The sequence below is a fragment of the Podarcis muralis genome, chromosome 1, assembly GCF_964188315.1.
Source record: "Podarcis muralis chromosome 1, rPodMur119.hap1.1, whole genome shotgun sequence".
In the NCBI taxonomy this organism is placed as follows: Eukaryota; Metazoa; Chordata; class Lepidosauria; order Squamata; family Lacertidae; genus Podarcis; species Podarcis muralis.
Window position 1 is genome coordinate 9,910,581 of NC_135655.1, and position 16,975 is coordinate 9,927,555.

A 16,975-nucleotide genomic window follows, 5' to 3' on the forward strand; every position below is an offset into this window, starting at 1 on the left:
ATTTTCAAAGCTTTCTTGCTATTTTAAGAATAATTTTGAAAATACCAATTTCATGTAAACAGGATATTTTTATAAAAAATAATATTGGTAGATAAATCTGTTAAATAAATAAATGTGAGCAAAAATAAATACACCTGAACACATCCACCCGCCCGTCGTAATGCCCCTCCCCCTTTCCTTATTCCACAAGCCACTTTTCCTGCTTTACCGGGGTTGGACTGGATGACCTTTGGGAGACCCTTTCTACAGTTCTGTGGTTCTGCCTCGCTGGCTCCATCCCCACAACTAACCAGCCCCTCCCCTCCCTCCCGCCTCCCACCGTCCCTGCGCTCCCACTGGGCTGGGGGCCGAGTGTGCTCCCCCCAAAAAAAACCCCTCCTTCCCCGCCTCTTGAGCATCTCAGCAGGACATTCGGCGAGGGCCCTCTCGAGCCGCTCCGGAGATGCTGCGAGAGCGTCACCGCCTCTTAGCAACTCGCCTAGCAACGAGCCCAACATCTTTTCCCTCTGGACCAATCCGGGAAGGAAGGGAACATCTGGGCGACCGCCTCCCTGCTTCTGGGGAGAGAGGGAGGCGATGAGCTCGACAGTGACTGGAGGGACCCGCAGGAGCTGGGCTGGCTTGTTGCAGCCACGGGAGAGGCTATTTTTTTGCCGAAGGGAGCGTGGGAAAGAGGAGGCAGCCCCCCACCGCCCCAGCCAGCACCCCGCACCTCTCTGGCATGTGCGCTCCTGCAGCGACTGGGAAGGTAAACCGGGCGATCCCGACTCCTTTTTTCTCCCCGTTTTCTTGTTCTGAGCTTTAGGCTAGGACTTTGCCTGCTTAGTCCTCACCGGGACCGAGTCGCCTCCGCCTGCTTCCTCGTGCGCTCCCGGAGCTCGGCGCTGGCGAGAGTGCTTCTGAGAATGCACAGACTTCCCCAAGCTCCGCCGAGGAAGCGCGCAACGCGGGGTAAAGCTTCCAGGCGCCGGAGGGTGGGGAAAGTATGGCGAAGAAATGGAGCTGGTTTGTGCCTAACTGAGCTGTTGGACCGCTCAAACCCAGTTTGGGCTCACTCAGTTTAGCATCGCCTCCTTTCCTTTGACTGGCAGCCGGGAGTGGGGCGGGGAGACCCTTTACCCTGGTACCTGATATCTTTTAGGATAGGATAGGGACCACACCTGGGTCATTTCCCCTGCAAAGTGTGTGCTCTTCTCCTCCTCACCAAGGCCAAAGCGTTCCCCAGCTAAGAACAGGGGGGCTTCATCCGCCCAATAACCTCTCAGAGTCAATGTTCAAGGATATATCTTCAAGTCAGCTAGACCAGGGCTGGCCCATGAATGAGTCCAGGTGAGCGACCGCCTTGGGTGGCAGATCCCCAGGGGCAGCAGATCACAGTGTTGATCTCCCTCCCGCCTTCTCCCTGATGTCAATCTTCTCTCACCCCTTCTTCCCTCGCAGAGAGGGGGCGCACCCCTATTTGGGCTTTGCCTTGGGTGCTGAAATGTCTTGGGCCAGCGTTGGCTATGACATCCTGTGACCAGCATCTCAGTCAAAATGAACCCCCTCTTGACAGTTGAGGTGGCTTTTGGTTTTCTCCCTCGTTTTAACCTTGTGGTCTTCCTGTATATGTTTGCTTGATTAAGGATACCAGATTTTTTCCAATGAATCCAGGGACACTTTTTCAACTTGAGTAGGAATGGTAGGATTTTGTATGGGGACTGATTTGTAAATCCAGGGACTGTCCCCGGGAAACGGGGACGTCTGGTAACCTTATGCTTGATGGCTTGGAGGAAGTTTCCCTCTTTGCCCCTGGAGAGATCCAGTCATATGGGGAAGAAGGACGAGCGAGGTGGTGGCAAGGAGAAGACCAGATTTGTGTGTGTGTGTGTGTGTAAATCCATACTCACTCCGGAGCCAATTTGCAACTCCTCGCTCACCCCACCCAGATACTCATTTTTTTGTTTTGTTCTGGAGAGTCCCCAACACAACCCCACCTTGTAAGCCTTGAGTGTTCGAAACTCTGAAAAGTAACCATAGAAACACTACTAAAAGTTCTCACCCATGTGAAGCAGCCTCCTCCCTGGATGAAAGAACTGTCTATATATAGAGAGCTCATATACGTGCCAATATGGAGGGATTAGGCGCAGATCAAAATACCCGTTTTGTGACTGGAGCTGAGGCTCATTCTCTGGCATTGTTTAGAGATGATGCCTATTCTCCGGGCAGTGCGTTCGATTCCTTAAGATTTAATCTTTTATTTTATAGTTTTAGATTCCATTCATTTCCGCTGCGGTCATTTGTTGTCGTTGTCCTTGCTTTGCTCCACATGACACTTTTAAAATATATATAAACTAGAAAGGCTCGCCATAATTGCAGCGAATTAATGAAAAATAAGCTGTCTGTCTGCAGTTTTTCTCTTGGCGCCTTTGAATCGGCCCTACCCCGTGTTTCTGTGCTTCCTCCATTCAGCAGGCATTCTCAGCACTTATACATAGCGATCTATCTATACCTACAGGAGAAATTAGATAGATAGAGCAATGATGATTTAGTGCCTTAGAGTGTGTGACTTATCGGGGAAACGCTGTAGCTTAGCAAAAAAGCATCTGTGTTGATGCAGAAGGTCCTAACTTCAGTCCTAGGCATCTTCAGACAGGACTGGGAATGTCTGGGAGAGCCACTGCCAGTGTACAAAATAATAAGCTACATGGACCCAGTGGTTTGACTTGGTATAAGACAGCGTCCTATGAGCTAGGAAGCCCCCTCAACAATTAATCATAGAATTGTAGAGTTGGAAGGGACCCCAAGGGCCATCTAGTCCAACCCCCTGCAATGTAGGAATCTCAACTTAGCCAAAACTTCGTTCCTCAGACGCTCATCTGCAATAGGAGAATAATGCTAACCTACCTTGCAGGGTTCTTGTGAGGATCACTGAAGATAATGCATGTGAAGTGCTTTAAACATTCATAAATCATGGGGATTTCATCAATATTGCTTTTTGATCAATTGATTAAACGATAGTTAATTATACACAAAAGACAAAGGCTGGGGGTGAGCAGTCCCTCAAGATATTCTGAAGCATGGTGCATGAATAAAATCATTCAAAAACTCAGCAAATTTTCCAAGTTTTCATTCATCCTTTGCCGGAATTATTGCCGCTTGAGTCCTTCATTGGTGCCTCTTAATTGTTTTGAATTTTGGCAGGTATCAATTATGAAGTTACATCAGGTGTCAAATGCAAAATGGCATTCTATATTGTGTGATAAATACTGTCAGATACTAAATTCTACTGCAAACCATCAATCAAAAACAAAATGAATCTGCATTTTGACTCTCAGAGGCAGTCAAAAATAAAATATGCTGTGATTTCAATCTTCACATCCTATCAAGTTTCAAATGTTGAAATAAAAACAGACCATCTTAGCAAATGCAGATATCTGGGGCTTGATCTCTCTAGGGCAGGGGTCAGCAACCTTTTTCAGCCGTGGGCTGTTCCACCATCCTTCAGACCATGTGGTGGGCCGGACTATATTTTTTGGGGGGAAATGAACAAATCCCCATGCCCCACAAATAACCCAGAGATGCATTTTAAATAAAAGCACACATTCTACTCATGTAAATACACCAGGCAGGCCCCACAAATAACCCAGAGATGCATTTTTTTTAAAAAGGACACATTCTACTTATGTAAAAACACGCTGATTCCCGGACCATCCGTGGGCCGGATTTAGAAGGCGATTGGGCCGGATCCGGCCCCCGGGCCTTAGGTTGCCTACCCCTGCTCTAGGGGCATAGTTTTGACATGCTTATCTGTAGCTGCACAGATGAGAGGCTGTATGCACAACTAAATGTTGTTTGGCATGCAACCAATACTGTGGGACTCCTTATGAAAAACACTCAAATCCCACTGTTGGGTTGCTGGAGGAGGCTGGGGGTGGGGAGTGTCTGGATTCAGCCCTTCCCATTCTCCTTTCCTGAGCAAACAGCTGATTGGCAGGATTTTGATCATTTAAAAACGGGTTCGTCACTAGCAGCGCGCTCCAATTGGGATGCTTCCTGAGTATCTCCAGCAAATTTTCCAGAAGTGAAGAGGGTGCCTGCCCTGTGCTCCACATCAAAGTTTGCAGAGGGTAGGATTCCGATGTATTTTTAAGCAGAGGTTGGACGGCCATCTGTGGTGGATGCTTTAGCTGAGATTCCTGCATTGCAGGGGGTTGGACTAGATGACCCCTGGGGTCCCTTCCAACTTTACCGTTCTATGATTCTGTGAGATACTTTGGAAGAAAATGTGCCTCGGCAATCAATGTACAGAGCGACTTCATTGTGAAGGCATGTTGGTGCGCTTAAGAAACCCAGACTTTTAAATATTGTTTTAAGAGACCGTGCTAGTAAAGGAAAACACATTGCGATGCTTTTGTCTGGATGGTCAATGCAGGGTCTTATATCAGCCTGGCAGAGATCAGTAGGCCCATCAACCAGCCCATCGCAGAATAATATAACTGTAAGGTCTGCGACTGGACTTAACTGTCAGGGGTCCTTTACCTTTACCTTTTACCTTTAAGGATGGAAATATTCCCCATACCTGTCTTAGGGAAAAGTGCATTCGGCAGCACCACATCTCAGAGCACCCAGATCTTTTTTTAAAAAATATTTTTTATTAGGAATTTCAACATAACAGTTTATCAAAAACATATCATACTCATTTCCCTCCCTATTTTTCCTTCCCCCTCCCCCAAGAGAAAAACAAAACCCTCCCCCCCAGACTTCCCTCAGCTCCTCTCTCTGGTTTTTCAGCACATGTTATTCTCTGCATATTATAAAATTGTAAAGATCCTTAATTTATCTATCTATATGTTACCAATAATAAATTTGTGTAGGTTTATTCAAAACCTGCCAAGGAGTCCAGTTCATTTTGTTGTTTCTTTAAGTACTTTGTAAAAGGTTCCCATTCTTCTTTAAAGTCACAGTTGTCCTTATCACGTAGTTTGTGTGTCAATTTCGCCAATTCTGCATAGTCCACCAGTTTCTCTTGTCACAGTTCTTTGGTCGGAATTTCTTCATTCTTCCATGCTTGTGGTAGTAAGACTCTTGCCGCCTTTGTCATGTACATGAAAATGTTTTTTAATAGAGCACCCAGATCTTTAATCCATCTGCTTACAATGTCTCCTGAACATGAGTGGCGACACTCCTGAACATGAGTGGAGGTGTTTAATAAAAGGTAAAAGGTAAAGGTACCCCTGCCTGTAGGGGCCAGTCTTGACAGACTCTGGGGTTGTGCGCCCATCTCACTGTAGAGGCCGAGGGCCAGCGCTGTCCGAAGTCACTTCCGGGTCACGTGGCCAGCGTGACAAAGCTGCATCTGGCAAGCCAGCGCAGCACACGGAACGCCGTTTACCTTCCCGCTGGTAAGCGGTCCCTATTTATCTACTTGCACCCGGGGGTGCTTTCAAACTGCTAGGTTGGCAGGCGCTGGGACCGAGCAGCGGGAGCACACCCCGCTGCGGGGATTCGAACTGCCGACCTTTCGATCAGCAAGCCCTAGGTGCTGAGGCTTTTACCCACAGCACCACCCGCATCCCTAAAAGGTAAAAGGTAAAGGTACCCCTGCCCGTACGGGTCAGTCTTGCCAGACTCTGGGGTTGTGCGCCCATCTCACTCAAGAGGCCGGGGGCCAGCGCTGTCCGGAGACACTTCCGGGTCACGTGGCCAGCGTGACAAAGCTGCACACGGAACGCCGTTTACCTTCCCGCTGGTAAGCGGTCCCTATTTATCTACTTGCACCCGGGGGTGCTTTCGAACTGCTAGGTTGGCAGGCGAAAGCACTGAACATGAGTGGAGGTGTTTAATAGACTCCCCCAAATTGTCCTCTCCAGCGGAAGAACAAGAGATGGATTGTGGAGCAGGGTCTTCCATGGCCCTCTGCAATTAGGATTAATTATGTATATGCAGCGTTCCGCCCGCCCCCCCTTCGCCCAGCTGATTTCCTAACCACACTTAAGTGGTGCCATCAAAATCAATGGGACTTCCTTCCAGATCAATAGGTTTGAGGTTGAAGAGTTCATTCGCCAAGCACTTTTGCAAAGCTCCCTTTTCACAGTTACCCTGTGAGGGACCAGGCCTCGGTTATGTTCCCTTTTAGAGCTGGGGTGGTGGGGGTGAGGAGACCTGCCTGAAGCCGATTCCTGCCTGAGGTCACATTTGAACCCAGGTCCAGGTTTGTAAAAGAGTCGTGCCGGGGGGTAGTGAGGGAGAGAAATCAACACTGAAGACCAGTGTGAAGTTTGGGGTGTACCATGTTGAATGCACCCCGCTCTTCGTGTTTGGAACTTGGTCAACTGATGGGTTTGGGGGCTTGCCTGGTTTGGCAAATGTAATGGAGTTTTTGAGCATCTCTCGGGCCACACAACACCTGCCAGATGGGGCCAGCCTCGTATGCAAACATAGCCTTCGTATCTTGAAAGAGGTAACCTGTCCTTATGAACCCGAAATGGCACGTCCCATGCTGAAAAGGAAGGTTTTAGAGGAGCCCTGTGGGTTGCAGAGAAAACTGATGAATACTGGGCCTGCTTAGTAGCCACGGAATGCTGAGCATGGGGGAGGGAAATGGGGGGAGGAAGCGGAATGCAATGGAGTATCTTGGGCCAGGGCATGGCTGGCTGGTGCTAGAGTAATTGCAGCCCTGCTTTGCAGAGGACAGTTCCTTCTCTGAAAGAATCCTGTATTTCAAAGGCTATCTATTGTGAGTCTGGCTTAAGCCAATAGGGAAAAAGAAACCAAAGGAGTGAGAACTGTAGCCCATCAACAGTTAGCAGCACCTGGAGAGGTGAGTTGCATTGCGTTGCTATTTTATAAAAATATAATTTTTTAATTAGTTTTTCGACATATCATTTTCAACAGTAATTAAATATATTTTCATATCTTATACCATTTTTTTTACTTCCATCAATCACATCTGAAAATTTTCCAATTTTTTCAATAAATATACATTTCCTACTTCCACAATTACATTTAACTCATAACTAATATCTCTATTCTTTCTCTACTTTGCAATGCTTCATACATTTCTCTTAACAAAACTTCTTGTAGTCCTACTAGCGTAATTTGATGAATACAGTTGCTCTTCAAATAGTTTGTATATTTCTTCCAATCTTCTGTAAATCTCTGGTCCCGCAGATTTCGAATCCTTCCTGTCATTTTATCTAATTCTGCATAATCCATTAACTTTGTCTGCCATTCTTCTTTCGTCGGAATTGAATTGCGTTGTCATTTAAATCCTAGAACCCCTGTTTCTAAATTTTCACCCAAATGTATAAATTAGCACAGGCAGCCTCCATAGAATCACAGAACTGTAAGGTTGGAAAGGACCCACCAGGGTCATTTAGTCCAGCATTGCAGGAATCGCTGCTAAAGAATCCTTGACAGATGGACACCCAAGCCTCTGTTTAGAAACTTCCAAGAGGGTCCACCACTTTCCAAGGTTATCCGTTCCACAGTCAAACAGTTCTTGCTGCCAGGAAGATCTTCCTAATCTTGAGTCCGAATCTCCTTTCTCATCATTTGACTCCTTTGATTCATGCCCTACCTTCCAGAGCAGTTGAAACCCAGCTTGCTCCATCTCCCCTGGGACAGCCCTTGAGATATTTGAAGATGGCTATCCTATCGCCTCTCAGTGCCCTCTTTTCCAGGCTAAACACACCCAGCTCCTTCAACAGTTCCTCATAGGGCTTGGTTTCCAGACCCTTGATCGTCTTGGGTTCCAGCTTGTCAACTTTTTGCCACTCGCTGGAGGACTCTTCTGGTTCCTATATGTGGTAAACAACTCTCTCTCTCTCTCTCTCTCTCTCTCTCTCTCTCTCTCTCTCTCTCTCTGCCCCATTTTTGTGGGAGACTTGGAGTTTTAGAAATTGAGTCATGACCACCTGTGCACTCTAATTATTTGGGGGACTTGAGAAGCTAAATCGCCAGGTGAGCTAAATCTTTGCGAACTTCGACAACTGTCTTGAAACTTGCATGTCTGACGATGGAGAACTTCCCATCACATATGAACCACACGGGATTCTTCAGCTTTCTTCTGAGACTTGAACGCCATGCCGAGGTGCAACCGAAAGCCAACCCTGAAGGCTCCAGGGACAGTGTGGCCTCTGGACCATCCTACAAGCCCACAGCTGAAGTTCTTCTACTGTTTCAAAGAAAGATCTCCACAATTCCTAAATTAGCCTGTGCGGGCAAGGGGAAAGCTTGAGGGCAGACAGAAGGAAGTACATTTTTAACCCAGCGCATTTTGTTGTTGTTTAGTTGCTTAGTCGTGTCCGACTCTTCATGACCCCATGGACCAGAGCACGCCAGGCACTCCTGTCTTCCACTGCCTCCCGCAGTTTGGTCAAACTCATGCTGGTAGCTTCGAGAACACTATCCAACCATCTTGTCCTCTGCCGTCCCCTTCTCCTTGTGCCCTCCATCTTTCCCAACATCAGGGTCTTTTCCAGGGAGTCTTCTCTTCTCATGAGGTGGCCAAAGTATTGGAGCCTCAGCTTCAGGATCTGTCCTTCCAGTGAGCACTCAGGGCTGATTTCCTTAAGAATGGATAGGTTTGATCTTCTTGCAGTCCATGGGACTCTCAAGAGTCTCCTCCAGCACCATAATTAAAAAGCATCAATTCTTTGGCGATCAGCCTTCTTTATGACCCAGCTCTCACTTCACTACATACATCACTACTGGGAACACCATGGATTTAACTATACGGACCTTTGTTGGTAAGGTGATGTGCTATCAGGTTGGATGGCTTTAAAAGAAGATGGGGCAAATTCATGGAGAAAAGAGCTATCAATGGCTACTAGCCACAATGGCTGTGCTCTACTGATGTAGGCAGGATGCTCTTAAAGGCACAGATTCTGCTTTCAGGCTTATATGGTCATCCAGTTGGCCATTGAGAGAACAGGCTGGTGGACTAGATGGGCCTTTGCCATGATCCAACTGGTCTATACCCTCCAACGTTCCTCAGATGAAAGTTGGGATATTTCTCACTCCCTGATCCAATTGATCCTCCTTGAACCCTCCTTTTTTTCTCCCCCACCCCACAGAGCATTTCCTATCAGAAGAAGGGCAGCACATCCTTGGACCTAAGCGTCTTCTGTTGCCCTGAGACTTCAGGAAACAAGGCACCTGAATAGCAGGCATTTTCATGGTATTGCTTTCCAGAATGCGGCAGCTAGACTGGTGACTGGGAGCGGCCACCAGGACCATATAACACTGGTCCTGAAAGACCTACATTGGCTCCTATCACGTTTCCGAGCACAATTCAAAGTGTTGGTGCTGACCTTCAAAGCCCTAAATGGCCTCGACCCAGTATACCTGAAGGAGCGTCTCCACCCCATCATTCTGCCCGGACACTGAGGTCCACCTCCGAGGGCCTTCTGGTGGTTCTCTCACTGCAAGAATTGAAATTACAGGGAACCAGGCAGAGGGATTTCTCGGCAGTGGCACCTGCCCTGTGGAACGCCCTCCCACCAGATGTCCAGGAAATAAACAACTACAGTGGTACCTTAGTTTACAGACGATTCAGGTTACAGACTCCGCTAGCCCACAAATAGTACCTTGGGTTAAGAACTTTGCTTCAGGATGAGAACAGAAATCATGCTACGGCAGCGTGGCGGCAGTGGGAGGCCCTATTAGCTAAAGTGGTGCTTCAGGTTAATAATAGTTTCTGGTTAAGAACAGACCTCCAGAATGAATTAAGTCCTTAACCCAAGGTACCACTGTATCTGACTTTTAGAAGACATTTGTTGTTTTATTGTGCTTTTAATATTCTGTTGGAAGCTGCCCAGAGTAGCTGGGCAGACCTGGCCAGATAGGCTGGGTATGTAACAAATTATTATTATTATTATTATTATTATTATTATTATTATTATTATTATTATTATTACAATGATGAGAGTTTGTCCTGGGCTGATGCAACCCATCCAGGTGTATGCTCTGACATGCTTCCCTCTCTTTCTCTACCTCTCCCCTTTCTATCCTCTCCCCTGCTCCTCCCTCTCTCCTCGATTCAATCGAACAGGTGTTTGTTCAGCAGAACTGTGTGGGAAGCGATGCGAGCAGAGCCTGTGTGGAGGGAGAAACTCATCAGGGCTGCTGAAAACACCGTAGAGAGGCGCTCTGTGGACTGACTCGGCATTACGAGGTACGACAAGTTGCTTTAATGAAAGCGCGACGCTGCAGAATGACAACACTGTAACCAGCTGTGCTGGAGACAAGACTCCGGTCTCAGGGCTCAGCTTATTTACTGCACCCACATGATGGTCTCATCTCAGCTGCTCTACAGTGCCACCACTGCAGATGGGCACACAGTGGTACTGCAGGCTGTACCCCAGCTGTGATCAGGTGACGCAGGAGAGCCAATAAGGTGCCACCTGCCCCTTTAACGCGACCGACTCTATCCTGGCTCCTCAGTTTGTAGGATTTGTTAATATATTTATAACCACTTTCTTACTTACAACACAGGAAACTGCTGCCTTATGTCCAGTCAGAGCATTAGCCTATCTTGCTTAGTATTCCCCGCTTTTAAATTAATATTATATTCGATGCTCCAATAAGCTACGAAAAGTGCCAAGTATTAATTGAATTGGTTTTTATCAGTCGTCCTCCCCAAAGTTGTAAATAAATCACGGTGGTTTAGCTTAAGCTCAGAGCATCCCGAAGCCTTCCAAACCCACTCCTATAAAAAGGCCTGCTTTCGCTGCCAATTTTTGTGGTGGTGACGTGATTAGGTTAAAAATAGTTCAAATATCCTTGCATGCCACCCCTTTTAAAATCTGGATAGAAAGAGCAGGTCAGGGAAACAGCCCACCGCCAGACCGATCTTAGACATTTCTGCTCAGACATAAACCCACGCCAAGCTGTCGTGGTGGTTGTTTCTGTTAAAATTTGCATTTCTATAGATCTCAGGGTGGTTCACAAAATGAAATTACAACATAGGAAACTCAAAATACATAATAAGGAACAAAAAACAAACCAATAATCCCCCCTCCCACAACACATTTGAAAGGGCATGGGGTGTCAACCAGCCAAATATCTGGTTGAAGAGGAATGTTTTTGTCTAGAGCCTAAAGGTTTATAATGAAGGTGTTCTTAAGGAGAACATTCCACAAATGAGGAGCCACCATAGAAGATGCCCATTCTTGTGTTGCCAATGTCTGGACCTCTTGCGGAGGAGACACACACAGAAGGGTTTCAGAAGATGATCTCAGGGTCCACATTGGTTCATATGAAGAGAGGCCTACCTATGGACCTACCTGGTTCAATGGGGCTCGCTCCCAGAATATAGCACGGTGAATGGCTGTTATGTACTGAGTTGAATAGGATCCACAATGCAGCAGTCTGATTGGTCCTAGAACAATAGGATTCAGAATGCAGCAGTCTGATTGGTCCTAGAACAATAGGATCCAGAATGCAGCAGTCTCATTGGTCCACAGGAGCCACCCAATCCAGCTCCAGGTGGAAGTGAATCCGCAACCTGATTGGCCTACAGGAGAATCCCGGAATTAGCCAATCACATGGGGCCTATTGTGTAAATAATGTATATAGAGCAGACATTCTGGGGGAACTTCCACTCCTCCTCATCACTATGAGCTGAATAAAGAGCATGAAACCCACTCTCGACTCCGAGTATATTTCAATGGCAGAGGCAGGTTAGACTCTGTGGCCCTGCAGATGTTGTTGGACTACAATCTCCCATCTTCCCTGGTCATTGACCATGCTGGTTGGGTCTGATAGGAGTCAAAGTTTTCCTCCCATTCTCCTACTCCCTGCTGAGTTCTTCAAGGGCCAACACAGAGACCAAGGAGGTCGAAAGATAGTGGGGCCATTTCCTGTTTGCACTACTAGACCAGCCTTCATTACCGGGGCTGGATCTACACAGATATAAAAAAAAGCCATCAAAGGTCCCAAAGCAATTTACCATTCACTTTGGATTCCAGCTCTACAGCGCCATCTCATGTCACATTTTTATAACGCAGTTATAACATTATAATTGACCCGTGTAGCTGAGTCCCAGATGTCTCAGGACCGCAATACCTCAAGGACCACCTCTTTCCACATGAACCTACCTGGACCCTGAGATCATCTTCTAAGGCCCTCCTTCGTGTGCCTCCTCCTCGAGAGGTCCAGAGGGTGGCAACACGAGAACAGGGCCTTCTCTGCAGTGGCTCCCTGTCTGTAGAATGCTCTCCTCAGGGAAGTTCACCTAGTGCTTTCACTATACCCCTTTAGGCACCAGGCAAAAGCATTCCTTTTTAACCAGGCCTTTGGTTGATCTGACTGACATCCTATGCCCTTTTAAAATGTGGCTTTTTGTGGGGGGGAGGAGGGCTATTGGGTTGTTGCTTTTATTTTTATTATGTCTTTTGTGTTTTTTTCCTTTGGTTTTTATTTTGGGAACTGCCCTGAGACCCCTGGGTATAGGGTGGTATAATAATAATAATAATAATAATAATAATAATAATAATAATAATAATAATAATGATGTGTGTGTGCGCCTCACACAGTTCAAATATGCATGGTAAAGGAAAACGTTTCTGTCGACTTTTCCTTCAAAAATCTGGCTTCTGATTGGCCCTACTAAACATCTTCCAAGAAAACAATGCCCATTTACACCACAAAGAACTCATAACCCACCTATTTTCAGCAGCCAGAAACACCATAACCAGACACTGGAGAGACCTGTCAGGAGTAAGCATGGACCAATGGTACCAAATAGTATGGGAGACAGCCCTACTAGAAAAATTAACCAATAAACTGAAACTGACACGGGGACAAACAGAAGAAGACGCCTTTACCCCTGTATGGCTCCCCTTTATCACATACACAGCCCAACAAGACAATGACAACAATCCACCAACAGCATACAAATCAATATGGCTAACCTGATCCAAAACCCACCCCACTCACACATGACAACAAAGACCACCACAGCCAACCACAAATGAACAGCCACACCCTAGGCCAACCCCAACCTCTCTCACCACCAAAGGAACACAAATGAACAGCACAAGCATTGCTGACACCAAACCCTACATACATTAAGCATAACAGAAACATCGCCACCCAATCCCACCCCCACCCATCTTCCCTCCCTCCAACCCCCTTTTTCCCCTCCCCCTAATGTCTCAACAAATGAAACGGATTTGTAAAAATGTTACATGGAAAAAATATGAGAGACATTAAGGTAAAGGTAAAGGTACCCCTGCCCATACGGGCCAGTCTTGACAGACTCTAGGGTTGTGCGCTTATCTCACTCTATAGGCCGGGGGCCAGCGCTGTCCGCAGACATTTCCGGGTCACGTGGCCAGTGTGACGAAGCTGCATCTGGCGAGCCAGCGCAGCACACAGAACGCCGTTTACCTTCCCGCTAGTAAGCGGTCCCTATTTATCTACTTGCACCCGAGGGTGCTTTCGAACTGCTAGGTTGGCAGGCGCTGGGACTGAACAACGGGAGCGCACCCCGCCGCGGGGATTTGAACCGCCGACCTTTCGATCGGCAAGTCCTAGGTGCTGAGGCTTTAACCCACAACGCCACCCGCGTCCCCTATGAGAGACATCACACTTCTGTAAAACAAGAAAATCTTTAATAAAAAAGAAAAAGGAAAAATCTGGCTTCCGCACATGGATTCTGACAAGAGGCCCTGAGGCCAAACGAGCAAAGAAAGAAAGAAAATAGAACCCCAGTCCAACCATTTTATCCCTGGTCATTTGGCAACCTTACGGTTCATGCATCAGAGCAGGTTTCATCCTTGCTCTATACCTCCCTCCCCAAGGGAGACTGAAAATGCAGAAGTGTAACAAAGACGGATGGCTGGCAACAGATTCGACGGCAAGGGCACACTCTGCAAGTGCACACACTTCACTTTAGGTTATGAAACAGAGGCTGCCAAGAACATCACCATATATCCCATGATGTCAGCCTTGTTTTGCCTCCTGAAAATCAATGTCAATTTCAGCTTGGCACCAAGCCCTCCGGATTTGGTTTGTAAGAAGCTGCCTCTCGCTTCGCTCCACCTTATCTGGTTGCAAATCGATTGTTTTTAAAGGCAGAGATAGTGGGGGGGGGGGAACCCCAAATAAAACAGGAGATAGTTGCCTTGGCCTTTCTAGGAATCCCAACAAACCAGAGAGCGAGATAGCAAGCAAATTCCAAATCTGGAACTCTGTTGGGGGGTGGGTGGGAAAGAAATCCCAATCAAGACAGATTTATTATTGCAGAGTGTCAGGTGCTTCAGAAATGCAGCACAAAAGCACTTTGCAAGACCGAATCTTAGCGCCTGGGAAGTACTGGGAAGACAGAGCTTGTTCCGCCTGGCCTTTGGTTTGGACTCAGTCTGACCCTTATGTTTCCCTCCCATTATGGTTTTGATCTATGGGCTACTTTTAAAGCGAGGCTGCATTTTAAATTGCATTTTAACTTGTATTTTAAATTGGTTTTTTCCCCTGTTATGATTTTACTGTAATTTTACTGGTGTTAGCTGCCCTGAGGATAGCTCTGGCCGGGGAGGGTGGGGTATAAATAAAATTTATTATTATTATTATTATTACTGAGTACTTTGCATGATGCTTCCCAGTGCTCCATACCCAGCTGATTGTCTGTTTTTTTTTGGGAAAGTGTCATGCAAGAGGCTTTGCAACCCCCCGTTGTCAGCACATCCTTTAAGCAGTAAAGGGGGCCCCTGACTATTAGGTCCAGTCGTGACCGACTCTGGGGTTGTGGCACTCATCTCGCTTTACTGGCCGAGGGAGCCGGCGTACAGCTTCCGGGTCATGTGGCCAGCATGACTAAGCCGCTTCTGGCGAACCAGAGCAGTGCACGGAAACACCATTTACCTTCCCACCGGAGTGGTACCTATTTATCTACTTGCACTTTGATGTGCTTTCGAACTGCTAGGTTGGCAAGAGCAGGGACCGAGCAACAGGAGCTCACCCCGTCACGGGGATTCGAACCGCCGACCTTCTGATTGGCAAGTCCTAGGCTCTGTGGTTTAACCCACAGCGCCACCCACGTCCCTTAAGCAGAGGCTTCTCAAATGCACGACAACCAGCTTCCGAAAGCTCTCTGAGACTAGGCTCTGCTCCCATCTCTGAGATGCTATGTTCCTTTGCTGCCATTGTATCGAGAGAGTTCTGCTCGAAAGGACAAAAGGAAGCACTGTTGAATGCTAAATGTTTTATTGAATTTTTAGAATATAAAATAAAATAAAGTAGCTAAAACGGAATGTGACTGCGAGAGGAAATACTTTTATTTTGGTTTTGGCTGGAACACCTACTAAGGTTTTTCAATGTGTCAACACTGCCACCTTGTGCCGAAAGGGAAATCTATCTTTTAAAACATACAGCTGTGAGGTAAGTCATCTGTGCAGGGCTAACATCCCATAATTACATTGCCTGAGGTGGGTGTTTGGTGGCATTGCCTTCCTGCTGATGGCATGGTCCTCTCTCCTGTTGCCTCCCAATCCTTTCTCCTCCTCTCTTCCCCTCCCCAGCATTAGACAGGGCAGTACTAGTGCTTTTTCGGCCGACGCCTCCCCCTCCTTTTTGCTTTTATATATCCATTTCTTACATTAATATATCACCTTTTTTCCCTCCAAGGAGCTCATTGCAGTAGACAGTGGTACCTTGGTTCTCAAACTTAATCCGTTCCGGAGGTCTGTTCCAAAACCAAAGCGTTCCAAAACCAAGGCGCGCTTTCCTACAGAAAGTAATGCAAAAAGGGATTGATCTGTTCCAGACTTTTAAAAACAACCCCTAAAACAGCAATTTAACATGAATTTTACTATCTAACAAGACCAGCGGTCCATGAAAGGAAAACAATAAACAATGTACTGCAGTCACACAATCAGTCAATCAGTAGCTGGACTGACTGGGGTCCACACAGCCACAAAAACAAAACAAAACAAAACAAAATGAGCCGCAAAACCAAAATGGGCCACAAAAACAAAACCGCAAAATAAATAGCAAAAACAGACAGACCTCAGTGTAATACTCAAAACAGAAGTGTGGCACTCAAAACGGAAGCGTAGCACTCAAAATGGAGCATGTTCGGCTTCCAAAAAATGTTCACAAACCAGATCACTTATTTCTGGGTTTGCAGTGTTTGGGTTCCAAGTTGTTTGAGTACCAAGGCGTTTGAGAACCAAGGTACCACTGTACATTGTTCTTCCCTTTCTCCATTTAATCCTCCCAACAAGCCTGTGAGAGGGGGGGTCTTGTTAATTCCCCCAGTGCTCCAGCAGATGACATTCCATTTCCTCTGGAAAAAGACCTGGGGTGGAACTCCCGTATTATATACTTCCTCCATGGTTCTGCTGGGTCCATACATAGAGCTGATCATGGTGCAATTGCTTGCAAATGGATGTTGTGTGATTGTAGAAAATTGCTGCCAAATGCAACAAAAATTGATTTTACTTCTGAAAACAAAAACAAACCATATTTCTTTCTTTAGAATATCTATAACCTGCTTTATCAAAAATGTTTCCTAACACAATAAAGCTGGGAATAAAACACAACTGAAGTCGACAGTCCAATGGAAACAGGCATACGGAAAGCCAACAGCACAATTCCTAATGACAACTCCTCCTTGTTTGCACAGCAGGTCCCAGCCAAGTATCGACAAATACCTTAACAACGTCGAAAGTAGCCTATTTTAAGAGGAAATATGCAGAAGAAGAAGAAGATTTACATCAGGATTACCAGGGGTATTTTCCAAAAGTGAGTATGCTTCTGAGATCAAAAAGAATTGACCTCCCCCCCACTCCTGAAAAATAATAATTCTCTGATAATAGATTTTGACAAACAAACAAAGAGAGCCAGTGTGGTGTAGTGGTTAAGAGCGGTAGACTCGTAATCTGGTGAACCGGGTTCGCTTCCCCGCTGCTCCACATGCAGCTGCTGGGTGACCTTGGGCTAGTCACACTTCTCTGAAGTCTCTCAGCCCCACTCACCTCACAGAGTG

At 46.6% G+C, this 16,975-nt stretch overlaps 1 long non-coding RNA gene across 1 annotated transcript; it reads left to right on the forward strand.

Moving 5' to 3' along the window:
* Positions 1-571: 571 nt before the first annotated feature.
* LOC114602553 (uncharacterized) lies at positions 572-16,731 on the forward strand. The gene is made up of 3 exons (XR_013391429.1): positions 572-748; positions 10,037-10,159; positions 16,613-16,731. It is a non-coding gene; the product is annotated as an uncharacterized LOC114602553 (long non-coding RNA).
* Positions 16,732-16,975: the final 244 nt, after the last annotated feature.